Below are 15066 nucleotides of genomic sequence, written 5' to 3' on the forward strand. Positions count from 1 at the left end.
GCACATTGTCCAGAACTGACCAGGGAGCCAGTAGTCAGGCTCTCAGGAGCTGCTATGACTGGGGGATGATTGTACTCCTTGGCTCAAGCAATCCTTCTACCTTAGCCTACCAAATAGCTGGGACTACAGGTGCCCAACACCTTGCTCAGGCTGGTCTTGAACTCCTGAGGTCAAGCAGTCTTCCTGGCTCAGCCTCCCAGAGTGCTAGGGTTACAGGTGTGAGGCACTGAGCCCAGCCTGCACCTGATGCTGGCTATTGGCCATCTACCTGCGCCCCTTGCAGGCCTGTTCTGCTGGCTGCTCTGGCTTCCCCTCACCGTGGTGGCTGGTTCACAAATGGGATCCTCAAGGCAAAGACGGCTGCAGATCTCTAAGGTCTAGCTTCAGAAGTTCTTCCCAGTTCCAATCCCAGGATGAGCCCAGATTCAAGAGGAACAGGGACAGACTTTACCTCTTGGTTGGGGGAATGGTAACGTCACTTTGTAGAAAACCGAGTATCTTTGAAATACAACCTCCTGAACTCCTCTGAGGGCAGCTTGCAAACAGCAGGCAGGGATGTTATTATAGAGGTAAATGTCAGTTTCTCCTAACAAATTAAAATGTGAGTTACCAGTTTCAGTGTGGGTCATTTATTACGAGGCATGAGTTGCCTGTGAGAGATTTCGAGGCTGGTGACCTGGATTTTCCTTAGGGAAATGGGTCCAGTGATCTTGGTGCAGGTAAATTTTGACCATGGCATTTTAAATAATTTGAGTAAGAGATTTTTACAAGTCTTCTTAAACTAAATATTACTCTTTCATCTTTCTGCAGTTAAGTTGGATTTATGGGTTTTTTCTTGTTCTTTTGTAAGCCGTTTGCGTTTTATCAATCACCAAATGTCCTTGCTGTTTCTCTTTTTGAAAAGATAAGGCCCAGGACTCTGATAAGTGTTGCCTGTTAAGTGTCAGCCCATGGGGTCTGTAGACCTTGACTCTGGTCTTGCCTGATGACGTGGGGGTGTTGGGCTGGCCCCTCTCCACTGTGGGCCTCAGCTTCTTCAGCTATGTGATGAGTGTCTAGAGAGACCCTCTAGACACCCCCCTGTCTTGCTGCAGCCAGTCACCCAGGGAGCCTACTGAGTGCCCCTTGCTGAGACTTGGGTACAGTGCACATAACTGGTCCTGAAAGTGAGCTTTGCAGTCCCTTTGAGAATTTCTAGAAGATTAGATTCTGGTTAAGATTTCTGTTCCAGCACTAACAATGGCACAAATGGACACAGAGCAGTATTATTTTTGTTAATTGTGTTCTGTTCCACTCAAATGGTGACTTGTTTGCCTGAAGCCAAGGACGACTCAACCCTGCCTCTTGAGTCCTGTCTCAGTTGGGGAGTGAACCCATTCAGCGGTTACACAGCCGGAATGTCAGGGGGCCCATTTAGCAGTTACACAGCTGGAGTACTGACATGAAGAAGAGGGTTTCAGCTCATGTTGCTAGTCCCCCTTGGGGCAGGTGCACAAATTTTCTACCAAAATTATTAAAATCATAATGCTGGACTAAAAGGTAACTGAGATTCCAGGTGGTGAGAAGGGCCAAGACCAGGAACTGAAAAATCCTGGGACAGATTTTCTTTTTTTCTTTCTTCCATCTTTTTTCCTTCCCCTCTTTCCTTCCCCTCCCCCCCACCCCCTTCCCTCCATCTCTGCTCTCTCTCTGTGACACAGTAATGATCTTTACTAGCCACTTGTTAACTTTAAGGGAAACTAAAATGACCTTATTCCAGGAATTTTCCTTCTCTCTCCACTCCCTGTCCACTCCCGGCTGCAGGGAGGAGGTGTAAGTGTGTCTGTTTTCTCATGGGGATTAGAGCAGCCTAAATTGGGCTTTAACACTTAGCAGGATGACAGAGCTTCCTGAGGAATGTGAACCTAATTAAGGATTCCAGGGTCAAGCTGCACAAAGGGGACACAGAAGCAAAGTTAGGGCAGACTCTTGAAGGAAGCTAAGAAAGTTAATAAAGTCTCTAACGTCCTCATTTTGTGCCACTATCCTTTGTATAGGTCCATTGTTGTTCGCAGCTTGTGTTGAAGGTCTGACCCTGAGCTCTTCAACCCACTGCTCTTCCCCCTCCGCTAGGAGACATTTTAGAGGCAGCCTTGAATGCTGACCAGTGCCCCACCTGGAGGACCCTGCTCCTCCCAGTGTTCGGAGAACATTCTGTGTTGACCCTCACAGACCTTGGATTGTTAGTGTTGGGGCTGAGTCGTCTCCCTTGACCCCCCAATTCATAAGTCCAAGTCCTAATCCCCAGGGCCTCAGAATGTGACTGCATTTTGAGGCAGGATCTTTAAAGAGGTACACACAGTTAAGTTAAAAGGGGTTACTGGGCCCTAATCCAACTGGTTTCCTTATAAAAAGGGAGATTAGGAGAGGGATGACCACCTGAGGACAGGGAGAGGTGACTGCCTGCCGTTCTGGGAGGGTGGCCTCAGGGAAACCAGCCTGCTAACACCTTGAGCTCTGATGGGGGTAAACTTCTGTGGGGTCAGCCGCCCACCCTGTGGCATGTGTTTCTGGCAGCCTGAGCTCAGTCTATGGGGACTGGAGCAGGTGGACACCTTGTCAGAGTGTCAGCATTAGGGGGCGAGGGAACTCTCCTATTCTTATTATTCACCCCCCATTTATAATAAATGATGATTTTGGTAATATAAACAAATGAGCAGCTTATCTTTTCTCAATCTTAGGTAATGGATGAATAAAAACGTCCTGCTATTTCATTGGTCAGTAAGATACACTGTAAGCAGGAAAGCTGTGATGTAATAGACGAGCCCCTCTAGGAGAAGCCCCTGCCCCCTCCAGTCCGACCAGAGAGGGGTCCTGACCAACACTGTATGGGAAGGCCCAGGAGGCCAGCAAGTACTGGGCATCTGTGTTACTTTCTCCCTGGCCTACTCCAGGGCCTGAGAGGCTGCAGGCTGGCTGCGTTGGGACACTTCACCAAGAATTGCTTTTGTAGATACTGAAAAAGTAAACTTCACTTCCAGTTTCGTGGAAATTATAATTCAAATTGTGATTTTGTGTAATGATAGGACTTGGGCATAAAGCGATGCCGCTTTACTTGGCTTAACTTAGGAACTTTCTCACCTGCCTGTGGGGCAGGTCAGCGGCTGACCCTTTTTTTCACTAGCCTATTTTTACTTCTTTTGCCCCAGAATGTTGGCCCGTGGATTTGAGTTTGCCATATGTGTGCATTTGTTGGATGCATTTTGATCACTGTCAGGCTGATCCACTCGTTAAGTAGCAAGACTGGCCTGTGACTACTTGGCCCCACTGTGGGGAGAGTTCACTTAGGGGCAGAGTCACCGGAGTGAGCAGACACAACAGCAGCAGGAGGAGCCGATGTCCAGGCCCTCCCCGCATAGCTGCCCCTGTGAACAGGTGGAGGGGGCACTTCTCAGCTCTCACTCCAGACTTCTGTGAGCTTCTAGGAGCCTCATTCATGGGACCCAACATAGTCAGAACTTGTGATGCTAAAGGAAAGGTTGAGCTCAAAATTTACCTTTGTCCTGTTGACACAGTGATCTGCACTGCATCGTTCAGACCCAGGCATTTCAGAGAAACTGGGGGAAAATGTCACTTTCTGTGTGGCTTTGCTCAGAGTAAAATTTAATAAGAGACAACAACAAGCGACGAATTCATAGTTCCACTCTAGTGATCAGAAAGCAGGTGGCGGCTGTGAAGCAGTAGGAGCTGCCAGGACTTTGACCTCCTGGAAGCAGGTGGAGGGTCAGGTGTGGGCAAAGTCAGTCTCGGTTTGCACCGAGAAAGATCCACACCAGAGGCCCTGGGTACCGGCGTGAGCACCGCTGGGGACAGTGACACTTTCCCCTGGGGAATGCAGCTGCAGGCTGTGCATAACTCACACAGAGACACACACAATGTGTAGACAGATTCTCATACACAGAGATACATACTCTCTGCGATACACAAGAGAGACACAAATGCAGATACACACACAAGAACACACAAGTTCAGAGATTTCAGACACACCCGTGCATTCTCACAAGGTGTTCACACACACACCCAGCCACTTGCCCACCCACTGACTCTCACAGCACGCTCAACTGTGGAGTCACACACACTGTCACACAAAACAAAATTTTTCTTATATCCACGCTTGTGCACATTTGTCAGACGCACGGACATACATAGACTCACCACGTGCTCACGTCCAAGGGCACGGTCCTGATTTGGGAGAACACCCTCACCTCACTCTGCTCGTCCTGCTGACCTTTTGGCCTGGAAACAAGGTTATTGATATCTAGATAGCCAGGCGCCCATGCGGCCAGGTGTGGGGCAGGCCCAGCCTTGTTTGTTTGTGGTCGCCCTTGGTGACAATAGATTAGGCCCTGATAGAGCTGAGGGAAGGCCATAAAACCGCTCTTGAGTAGGCCTCTCAGAGGGGCCCTCACCACTGTCACAGGAGAGACAAGTCCCAGGGGTGCCACAGCCCATCCTCGGACCACTGCCCTCTCTCTAGTTTTCTGTAGCCACTAGTGGGAGCTGCTCTGCTCCCAGCCTATCCACTGTTGTCACCTCTTGTCACCCTGGGTCCTGAGCTCCTGAGAGGGGCATGTTGTGATGCGACGAGGTGAGCCCCTGTTAGGACAGGAGCATGGACTGTGGCCCGGCTGGTGTCGCCTCTTTGTGAGAGCCTGCAGCCCGCCACCAGCCCTGAGACTTAGCATCTCACACACGGAGCAAGGCGCTGATTGGCTTTCTGGCTCATGCTGAGGGCTCCGGAGAGGGACCTGCAGATGGGCTGCTCAGTCTGGTCACGTATGCATCTGAGTGATTGGAGCCTGCACATTGGTCTCCCCATGGGCGCCTTGACTCTGGGAGCACTGTCCCTTCTTATCCTCCTGCTTCCCCAAGGCTCAGTCAGCACCACTTTCCGGAGCAGACCAAGAGCTTGGCCTGGGGTCACCTGCTCAGACACCCAGCTACACCACCTCTTGCTTCCCGGTTATACTGACCATGTACTGACAGGGCAACACAGCCTGGGGACTCCCAAACGGGGGTGTCTTCAGGATAGTCTGGGGACACAGAAGCACTGGACCCCTCCCCAGCCCTGTCCACACTGTTATCAGCTCCCTCAGTAAGTTGGGACTCACATCTTAAGAGCTAAATGTTAAAGAGCCATCAGCTCCTTCATGCTGTGAAGGCCAGGCTGGTCGCGAGGTGATGATCCTGGCTCACGGCGTTTCTCTTTATCCAGTGAGAAGAGCAAAAGAGCCGATCAGTGCTGGGTGCTCTGATCAGAGCTGGAGTTGGGGGTGGAGAGAAGCAGGCGAGGCTAGCTAGGTCCCCTGGCTCTCCACGTGGGGTGCATGTGAGTCTGTAGGTTGGAGGGGCAGGTGCAGCGGCCACAGTGAGCCCTGGCACTGTGTGCTTCTTAGCCCTACCCCCCAAAACTGCGTGAAGAGCAGGAGGAGACACCCGAGGCCCAGCACAGGCAACTCCACCCTTGTATGCTCCTCGGTGCTAGACAGGCAGGTGTGGAATAAGGACACGTGGGTCTCCTGGTGTGGAATAAGGACATGTGGGTCTCCTGGACCGGACAGGCTGTCCCATGGTTCTGTCCAGGGAGGTGTTCGCTTGATCATCGTTTGGACTAACTTAGGTGTTTGCAGCTCCTGGGAGAGATGGGTTCTCTGTGTCAGCAGGTGGCTCTACGCTGGCTGGCTTGGGCACCCCCTGTGTGTTTCATTTTCGAGTTCTCTGCCATGCAGGCTTATGTCTGTCCTGTTACAACAGCACAGTGGAGAGTTTGAGTGATAGGATGCGGCCTGGGGGCTCTGCTGTTTGCTCTGTGGAACCAGGGAGCCCCTTGCCTTGCCTGTGCCCGCAGCTCACTTTCTCACAGCAGTTCCACGTCTGCGGTCTGTGCTGTGTGAGAACAGGTGGGCACAGGGGGGTTTGAGGCAGTGCAAGTGCCCTTCCCGGTGCTATAGTGCTGGATACTTGTCATCTACACCTCGGGGTATGGACTGAAGAACAGTGAGTCCTGCCTGCTGGGGGACATGCTCAGTAGAAAGGTGCTCAGCAGGTGATGGATCAGACCTATGCAGTGACATCGATCATGAATGGACCTCGGGGAGGCGGGACTTGGGCAGCCGGCTCCCCTCACCTTCAGGGAGGATGCCCTCAGGCCAGGACATGTGCAGTGACATCAATCATGAATGGACCTCGGGGAGGCGGGACTTGGGCAGCCGGCTCCCCTCACCTTCAGGGAGGATGCCCTCAGGCCAGGACAGCTGGGCCGTGTTATTGCAACCCATCTGGCTGCAGGGGGACATGGGCCGCCTGGAACACACCTGGCTCTGGCCCTGATCCTTAAGTGGCCACTGTTTTTAAACTCAAGTTTCTGATACCACATAGGGCATTTCTTTTCATTCTCTCAATAAGCATGTGTTACTAGAAAATGAATTAAAAAAAAAAAAACTAATAGGCTTTATTTTTTAGGATGATTTCAGATTTATAGAAAAATTGGACACACTGCCTGCCCCTCTTATATAAACATCTCGCCTTCCTCTGGTACGTTAGTTATACTTGATGAGCCAATATTGATTCAGTATTTTATTTTTTTAATAATATTGATTCCGTATTAATAACCAAAGCCTGGAGCTTGCAGTAGGGTGCAGTCTGGGTGTTGTACATCCTGTGCATTTGGACGGATACATGATGACCAGTATCCACCACTATAGCACCAGGAAGGGCACTTGCACTGCCTCAGACCCCCCGTGCCCACCAGTTCAGGCTTCTTTCCTGTGCGTGTCACACGTGTGGTGACACACCATGATGGATATCTGCCGAGTGAATACTGTGCTTGGGATGAATTGATCACAGGGCTTACTGACTGGGGTCTCCTTGACCTGCCGCCACCACCATCCCATAAGGTTCTGTCCATAACTGCTGCTGTTCCAAAGACACTGGTTTGGTTTTTTGCTTTACATTTATTTGCCTGCTTGTTCCCTCATTCATTCATAAAACTTTAATGTGTACATGTGGAGCTAAGGTCACAAAAAAGAAAACGTTGTGCTTCTGCGGGCTGGCTGCTGTATGTGTGAGGACAGGGCAGCGATTGGAGGGGGCCCGGGCCATGTGGCAGCACTCCTGCCCAGGATGCAAACGTGAGTCAGATTCCTGATGGAGTAATGATACGACCCAGACAAACGAATGACCATGTGTCACATATTCTTTGAGTAACTTACTGCTAAAGATAAGCAGGAGGGCTATAAATAGTCACTTGGCAAGAATCAAGGTCATGCCTCTGCCCACTCCCAACCACAAGGACAATTAGTCAGATCCCTGGGATTTCTCCTTCTGTTGCACATTTTCAGAAAACTCTTTGAGAGTGGAAGGGTTAGGGGTCTAGAGTGGGGGGACCCAGGAGGAAGCTAAGGAGTGAGGCAGCTCTGGGAATTGGATCCAGTTTGCAGGTGCCAGGATCCTGGTGGGCCCCTTGGGACAGCACGAAACCTCTGCTCCCCTCAGCCCTTCTACTCAGGGAAGCTCCCTGTTCTGGGAGCGGACTCCCTCCTCTGTGCCAGATAGAACTATCCTGCGAGGAAGGTACTGTTATTACCTGCAGTTTTTGGATGTGGCGAATTGTGTCTTAGTGAGCGCTCCCTTCTTCCGAGGGCTGTGGCCAAGTCAAAGGAAACTTTCTGGACCTCCCCCTGCTCTGGCTGCTTGGGCTAGGCACTCTGATATAGTCACATGAAGTCTCTGGTTTCAGTTCCACTTACAGAAATGGTTTTAGAAAAGGCTGCACATTTTGCAGAGAACACAAGCCCCTGGGTTGGTGGTGGTGGTGGTGGGAGTGCACCAGCCTGAGCCCCCCCCACCTCCTCCTTTGGGCCTGGCTCCCAGACTGCCCAATGAGGAGGGGCCTGGCTGGCTCAGAAGTTTCCATCTTGGGGGTCCACCAGTTCTTTGAAAGTGGAGGCAAAATTCTGTATCTGTGAGTAACGTGCATTTTTCTTGAAGGGGGAGGTTCTAGAGTTTTCATGAAATTCTCAGAAAGGACTGGGACTTTCCAAAAGTTAACAAAAACCTGGACTCAGTATTAACTCTGGGCTGTGTGACTCTGAATGAGGTTACAGGCAGTTTCAGCCTTTGGGAGCCTGACTTGATAATTATGCCAGGTTTTTCTGGAGAGTCCATCTGCTTATCTGTTTCTTCTCCCTTTAAGGTGGTGATTCCCTGCTGTGTGCAAGTCCAGCTGGAACAGGTAAGTCTGCATTTGTTTGGGGCCATCGTGCCATCCTGGGGGACTAAGTCTCTCTGCCGTGTCTCCCACTAGGATCCACACCCTCCCTTTGACCTGGAGCTTCCACAGAGCTTCTTACAGGGAAACATTTGACCCCCATGAACTCATCTTTTGCCTGGCTTTCCTTTTTTTATGTTATAAGAAAGTTTTCTTTTTGGATTTCAATAGATTTAGGGGTATAGGTGGAGTTTTGTTATATAGATAATATTGTAAAATGATGAAGTCTGGGCATTAGGTGTAGCCATCACCTGAGTAGTGTGCATTTTTTTATCCCTCACTTCTTTCCCATCCTTCCCCTCCTGAGACTCCACTGTCCATTATACCACTGTGTGTGACCATGCATACCCACAGCTTAGCTCCTGCATACGTGAGAACATGCGTGATTGGATATTTTATTCCTGAATTACTTTACTTGGGATAATGCCCTCCAGTCCCATCCAGGGCACACAGTTTAACACAGTAAATGCACGTGAACTTTATGGATACACACACACACACACACACACACAGTGTTTTCTTTATCTAGTCCTCGGTTCATGGACACTTAGGGTGACTCTGTATCTGTGCGACTGTGAATTGTGCTGTAGTGAACAGATGAGTAAAGGTGTCTTTTTGATATCATTATTTCTTTTCCTTTGAGTAGTGGGATTGGGGGATTGAATGGTAGGTCTTCCTTTAGTTCTCTGAGGAATCTCCATCTGATTTCCAGAGACTGGGCTCATTTACGTTCCCGCCAAGAGTGTGTAAGTGTTTCATTTCACTGCATCTGCGCCAACATGTGTTGTTTATTGATGTTTTAATAATGGCCATCTGATTGGAGTAAAGTGGCTTCGTTTTCTTAGGAGGAGGACTTGGCCCTCCTTTGTAGGAACTGTCTTTTAGATCAGTAATAGTTACCTTCAGGGTTCATCTCCTTGATTCTGAGTTTTTCCAACTATAATGTGACACCACAAATCCGTTGTCTTATTGGTGAAAATATGGAAAGGGATAGTGCCTGTGTCACAGGGTGGCTGTGGACAGCATGGGGTGGTGGTTTGCAGACATTCAGCTCTGACCGATGTCATGTTTTTATCAGATTGGAAGTAAACACATGACAGCTCTTTCTCTTTGGCTTACTATTAGGTAAATTTAAATTGCGGTCTGCTTTTCAAATGAAGTGTCTTCAGATGTCATGATACCTCCTGCTGTTGTCTTTGCTGTATGCCCTTTGGAGGGGGGTGGTTAAGCCTTAAGCCCTATTTCTCATGACTCAGTAACAGCTCAGGAGAGGACCAACAGCATGAAGCCCCCTTTAGTTTGGGTGGTGTGGGGAATACACCTGTTCTCCTTGCAGAGAATCCAGAGTTCTGTTGGGGATTTTGCCAGTCTTTCTGCCTTCCATGTCTCTGTGGGCTGAAAGCCCAGCGGCTACCAGATTTAGGGCTGATTCTGTCTTGGGGTGTGGTAGAACACCCTCTGAGAGCCTTGGCCGCGGGCTGATCAGTGTGGCAGCTCCCCTGTTAGGAGGAAGCCAAGGTCAGAGCCTGACTCCAACACTGACTGGCTGGGCACTGTGTGAGCCCTGCGACCCTTGCTCTGGTCTCCCCGCAGGTGGGGATGGAGTGCTGTCTAACTTAGCTGAGGATGAAATTAAAAACAGGGATGGACGGGGTCAGGAGTGTCACAGATGCCTCATGTGCAGTCCAGGTACTGTTACTGTCCTCCTTGTAATTCTGTGAGGGCAAAATATGCATTTGAGGTCATAGGAAGGTAAGAACAAACAAACAAACAAAAAAACCCTCCAAACCTAAAAAATCTATTGCAGTATCAAGAGCTGAGGCTGTCAGGGCCATCTGGCCTTGGGCCTGTTGGAGGCCCAGGTGGCCTCTGATCTGTGTGCCCCTCCCCAGGACCTGTCTGCAGCTCACCCCTCTTCCCAGCTACTCCTTGACATCAGATTTTTGTCAGTGTGCCCGGGATGTCAGTCAGTGCCCTGCCAGTGTGCCGTGTCTAAAGGGATGCTCTACTGGGCTGTCAGCAGCCTTGGCAGGCAGAACCCCAAGGGCCTGGCCCAGCTGCGGGGATGTTGTCACTGTGCCCTGGAGCCCAGGGTGCGAGAGAGGAGCTTCTCTGGGTGTCGGGCACCTCCCACCCCTGCTGCAGGTCCCTGCTTCACTGTTTCCCCTTCACAAGTGTGGTCCCTGAGAGCCCAGCCTGGCTCCTGCACGCAGTGTCTGTGTATTATGTATGTGAATTAAAATACGTATTTTATGTATGTATTGATAACGTCCATAAATACTTATGTGTAAAATTGTTATATATATGGAAGTTTGTGTTATTATATAGTTTTTATGTTTGTGAATGTGTATTATATATAAATGTTATATGCATATGGATGTATATATGTATGTATTACATGTATAATTACTAAATTTGAATATATATGTGTGCTAGGTAATTTTTCTACGTGTGTGAATGTATGTATGTGTGGATTATGTTATTGTTTTATGTATTTGAATGTATGGGTGTGTGTGCCTTGTGGATGTGATTTTTATGTGTATATGAATGTTTGTATATGCATATTTCCTGGAGATGACCTTGCACAAGTCTACTCTGTACTAAGCTTCTCTGTTACTTTTTGCAACTTGTTTTGACCAGCAGTGCGTGTAGGCAGGTCCCGGGACCAGCACCTCAATGTTCCTGGGTACCTGTTAGGAACGCATGGTCTCGGGTCCAGCTCAGAGCTGCTGATTAGGGGCTGTGGGGCTGGAGCTGAGCAATCTGCTTTAACAACCTTCCCCAAAGGGTGATGCAGCTCAACTGTGAGTTCAGACCGGTGTAGGAGCCCAGGTGTGAGTGTGTGGTGTGGCGGGGCCCTGGCTGTGCCTGCCTTCTTCAGCTGCCCTCCTCTGGGGTGTCCTGTGGCCCTGGAGAGGGCTTTTGTCACCAAGAGACCCAGCTTCCTCATGCGTTTATGCCGAGTGGAGCTTTCTCCCTAAAACAGGGCAGAGCTGTCCCCAGTGCAGTGGCAGCTCAGCCCAGCCTGTGCCTTCTCCCGCCTCCTGGTGCTAGGCAGCCTGGCTGAATGGAGCAGAGAAGGTGGAGTTTCCACTGCATGGTGTCACCTCTCAGGGCAGAAGGCATGGGATCCTTTTCTTTCCCCCTCCTGGTCCTTCATGGATTGAGAACCTTCTAGCACTTATGGATGGGTGTGGAGGTACCTTTAGATAAAATCCTGAATGCCACCTTGGGAATCATTGAGCCCTTGATGGGCCTGGCCAGGTCACCTGAGAGCCGTTTTTAATTTTCCCTTTGTTACTATTTGTTGAGTTTCTGCTCTGTGAATTCACCCATTGGGGCTCAGGAAAATGAAGACACTTCGCAGGTCACACAGACACTGAGAGGCTGTCGCCAACCCAGCCTTGGCTTCCTTTGTGTGCCTGACACTTGCCGTTCTTTCAGAGACAAGACACATTTGTTGGTATCGCTTCCAATTTTGTGATGGGCCACATTTTAAAATCAAGAGTAAGTTCTGTAGGAAAAAGAAATCTCACATTGTTAGGAGAACTTGGGAGGAAAATAGCCCGTATTTCAGGCCGGGCTTGGTGTTTCTAGGCCTTGTGCCTTGCTAATTCTCATAATCTCTCCAGAGGGACGAGTGGCTCTGAGCCGCTGCACACCCTCCCAAGGTTGCACTGCCCACAGAGGAGCCGCACCTGGGTTCTGACTTCAGGCCTTGTCCCTATGGCTCTTGTCACACCACGCCCAGGCCCAGCAGCGCCTGAGCCAGCACATACAGTGTCCCCACAGGGTCTGTCTGGCTCACCCTGTTGTCCTTAGACTCCGGGACTCCTCAGCCTCACAGATTTGGGAGCAGGTGGACTGTTTCCTTTGGATGCTCCGCCTGAGGCAGCGGTGGGTGGTCAGCTCTGAGGCTGGCCCTGCTATTCTCCCCGAGGTGTCAGTGCCCCCACAGGCCCCTCTGTGACCTGCCCTCAGCCAGGCTGCTGTTTTACTCTGTCCTGCACGGGGGTCTCTCCTCCACTTGGTGTTCACCTGGTCCCTGTACCACCTGCCTCTGCTCTGCAGATGTCACCTCCTCAGGGGTTAGGGTCTAGAATAGCTTCATTCCAGCGTGTTTTAACCGATGAGCTGCCTAGTCTGCCAAAATTCCTGGGGTAGCACCGGCTGGGGAAATGGTTCTGAAACTCTCAGCTGTAATTCTCTAGTTCTGGACAGAGAGAGGGTATGATGGGTGGAGCTGGCTGCACAACAGCTGACAGCGGACTGTAAGGACATCTGTCACCATTAAGGTGACATTACATTTTCTGAGACTCACTTGTCTTCAGGAACAGGGTGCCTGTGGGACGACCTGGTGCAGTTAACACATGATGAGGGAGGAGACTTCTGCTGATGGTGAACTGACTTGGTGCTTACCTGGGAGGCCCATTTTTCTCCTGCTTTTCTAGGAGCACAACCTTCTGCATCATCTTACATAGTGGGCTGTGAGGTTCAGTTAATTCATTCATAAAAAACAGGGTTGAGAAAGGAGCTGGGAGGCAAACCCCTTTTTGTAAATGTTAATTTAGCCTTTGACACCTGCACACAGGGTCTGGATGTCCTGGGAGCTGAGGTAAAAAGGAAGCCACAGTCATCAGCACGTCCCTTGTCTGAAAGGAGGGAAAGCAGGAATCAGCAGAGAAAGGCAAACACGTTCTGTGGAGATTTTGGAGGTGTGGAGCAAGCCCTTGTGGGCACGTTCTGACCAGGCTGGGCAGCAGAGCGCCTGCTTGTTTTTAGGTGAGGTGGGGTCATCTTAGCCATGTCAGAGAGGGGCTACTGCCAGGTAGCTCTGTTAGGGCCTGTGGTTCTATGTGACCAAGGCCTTCGATATGGCAATTCTAACTGTGAAGTGACAGTTGGGGGCTTTCTCTTCTGCTGACATCACTGGGTGACACTTCTATGGGGTGTGTCTGTTGGGTCACAAAGAGGATGCATCATGTTGTAGGTAACCGCAGTCCATAGTGGTGGGAGTGGCTGGGCTTCTCAGTGGAGTCTGAGCCTGGGATCCAGCAGTTCTGTGGCCCTCCAAGTATGTGTACACAGATGTGCTCACATGTAATAGCAGTTATAGGCACTCCGAGTGTGTACACTGAGTATGTGTACACAGATGTGCTCACATATAATAGCAGTTACAGGCACTCCTGAGTGTGTACACCGAGTATGTGTACACAGATGTGCTCACATGTAATAGCAGTTACAGGCACTCCCGAGTGTGTACACTGAGTATGTGTACATGGATATGCTCACATGTGCTAGGAGTTACAGGCACTCCGAGTGTGTACACCGAATATGTGTACACAGATGTGCTCATATGTGCTAGCAATTACAGGCACTCCGAGTGTGTACACTGAGTATGTGTACACAGATGTGCTGACATGTGCTAACAGTTACAGGCACTCCAAGTGTGTACACCAAGTATGTGTACATGGATGTGCTCACATGTAATAGCAGTTACAGGCACTCCAAGTGTGTACACAGATATGCTCACATGTGCTAGCAGTTATAGGCACTCCGAGTGTGTACACTGAGTATGTGTACACGGATATGCTCACATGTGATAGCAGTTACAGGCACTCTGAGTGTGTATACTGAGTATGTGTACACAGATGTACTCACATGTAAGAGCTGTTATAGGCACTCCGAGTGTGTACACTGAGTATGTGTACACGGATATGCTCACTTGTGTTAGCAGTTACAAGCACTCTGAGTGTGTACACTGAGTACGTGTACACGGATATGCTCACATGTAAGAGCAGTTACAGGCACTCTGAGTGTGTACACTGAGTATGTGTACATGGATATACTCATGTTGTGTAAGAGCAGTTACAGGCACACCAAATATGTATACATGGATATGCTCACATGTAAGAGCAGTTACAGGCACACCGAGTACGTGTACATGGATATGCTCATGCATAAGAGCGGTTACAGGCACTCTGAGTGTGTACACTGAGTACATGTACACGATATGTTCACATGTGATAGCAGTTACAGGCACTCTGAGTGTGTACACTGAGTATGTGTACACAGATAGGCTCACATGTGATAACAGTTATAGGCACTCCGAGTGTGTACACCGAGTATGTGTACGTGATATGTTCACATGTGATAGCAGTTACAGGCACTCTGAGTGTGTACACCGAGTATGTGTACATGATATGTTCACATGTGATAGCAGTTACAGGCACTCCGAGTGTGTACACCGAGTATGTGTACACGATATGCTCACATGTGATAGCAGTTACAGGCACTCCGAGTGTGTACACCGAATATGTGTACACAGATGTGCTCATATGTGCTAGCAATTACAGGCTCTCCGAGTGTGTACACTGAGTATGTGTACACAGATGTGCTGACATGTGATAGCAGTTACAGGCACTCTGAGTGTGTACACCGAGTATGTGTACACAATATGCTCACATGTGATAGCAGTTACAGGCACTCTGAGTGTGTACACCGAGTATGTGTACACAATATGCTCACATGTGATAGCAGTTATAGGCACTCCGAGTGTGTACACCGAGTATGTGTACACGATATGCTCACATGTGATAGCAGTTATAGGCACTCTGAGTGTGTACACTGAGTATGTGTACACGATATGCTCACATGTCATAACAGTTATAGGCACTCTGAGTGTGTACACCGAGTATGTGTACACGATATGCTCACATGTGATAGCAGTTATAGGCACTCTGAGTGTGTACACCGAG

At 49.6% G+C, this 15066-nt stretch overlaps 1 protein-coding gene across 4 annotated transcripts in view; it reads left to right on the forward strand.

Moving 5' to 3' along the window:
* The window catches only part of TNS3 (tensin 3), a 311621-nt gene that overhangs the window by 91881 nt on the left and 204674 nt on the right, over nt 1–15066 (forward strand). For 3 of the 4 annotated variants that reach the window (XM_023517874.1, XM_023517872.1, XM_023517873.1), the window contains exon 4: nt 8234–8272. The gene's annotated coding sequence lies outside the window, so the exon portion shown is untranslated. Of the gene's footprint in view, nt 1–7800; nt 8003–8233; nt 8273–15066 lie in introns of those variants that run through there. The other variant, XM_023517870.1, reaches the window with a different exon arrangement.

This window comes from Otolemur garnettii, unplaced genomic scaffold (assembly GCF_000181295.1).
Source record: "Otolemur garnettii isolate 467f Iridium unplaced genomic scaffold, OtoGar3 scaffold00123, whole genome shotgun sequence".
Taxonomy (NCBI): domain Eukaryota; kingdom Metazoa; phylum Chordata; class Mammalia; order Primates; family Galagidae; genus Otolemur; species Otolemur garnettii.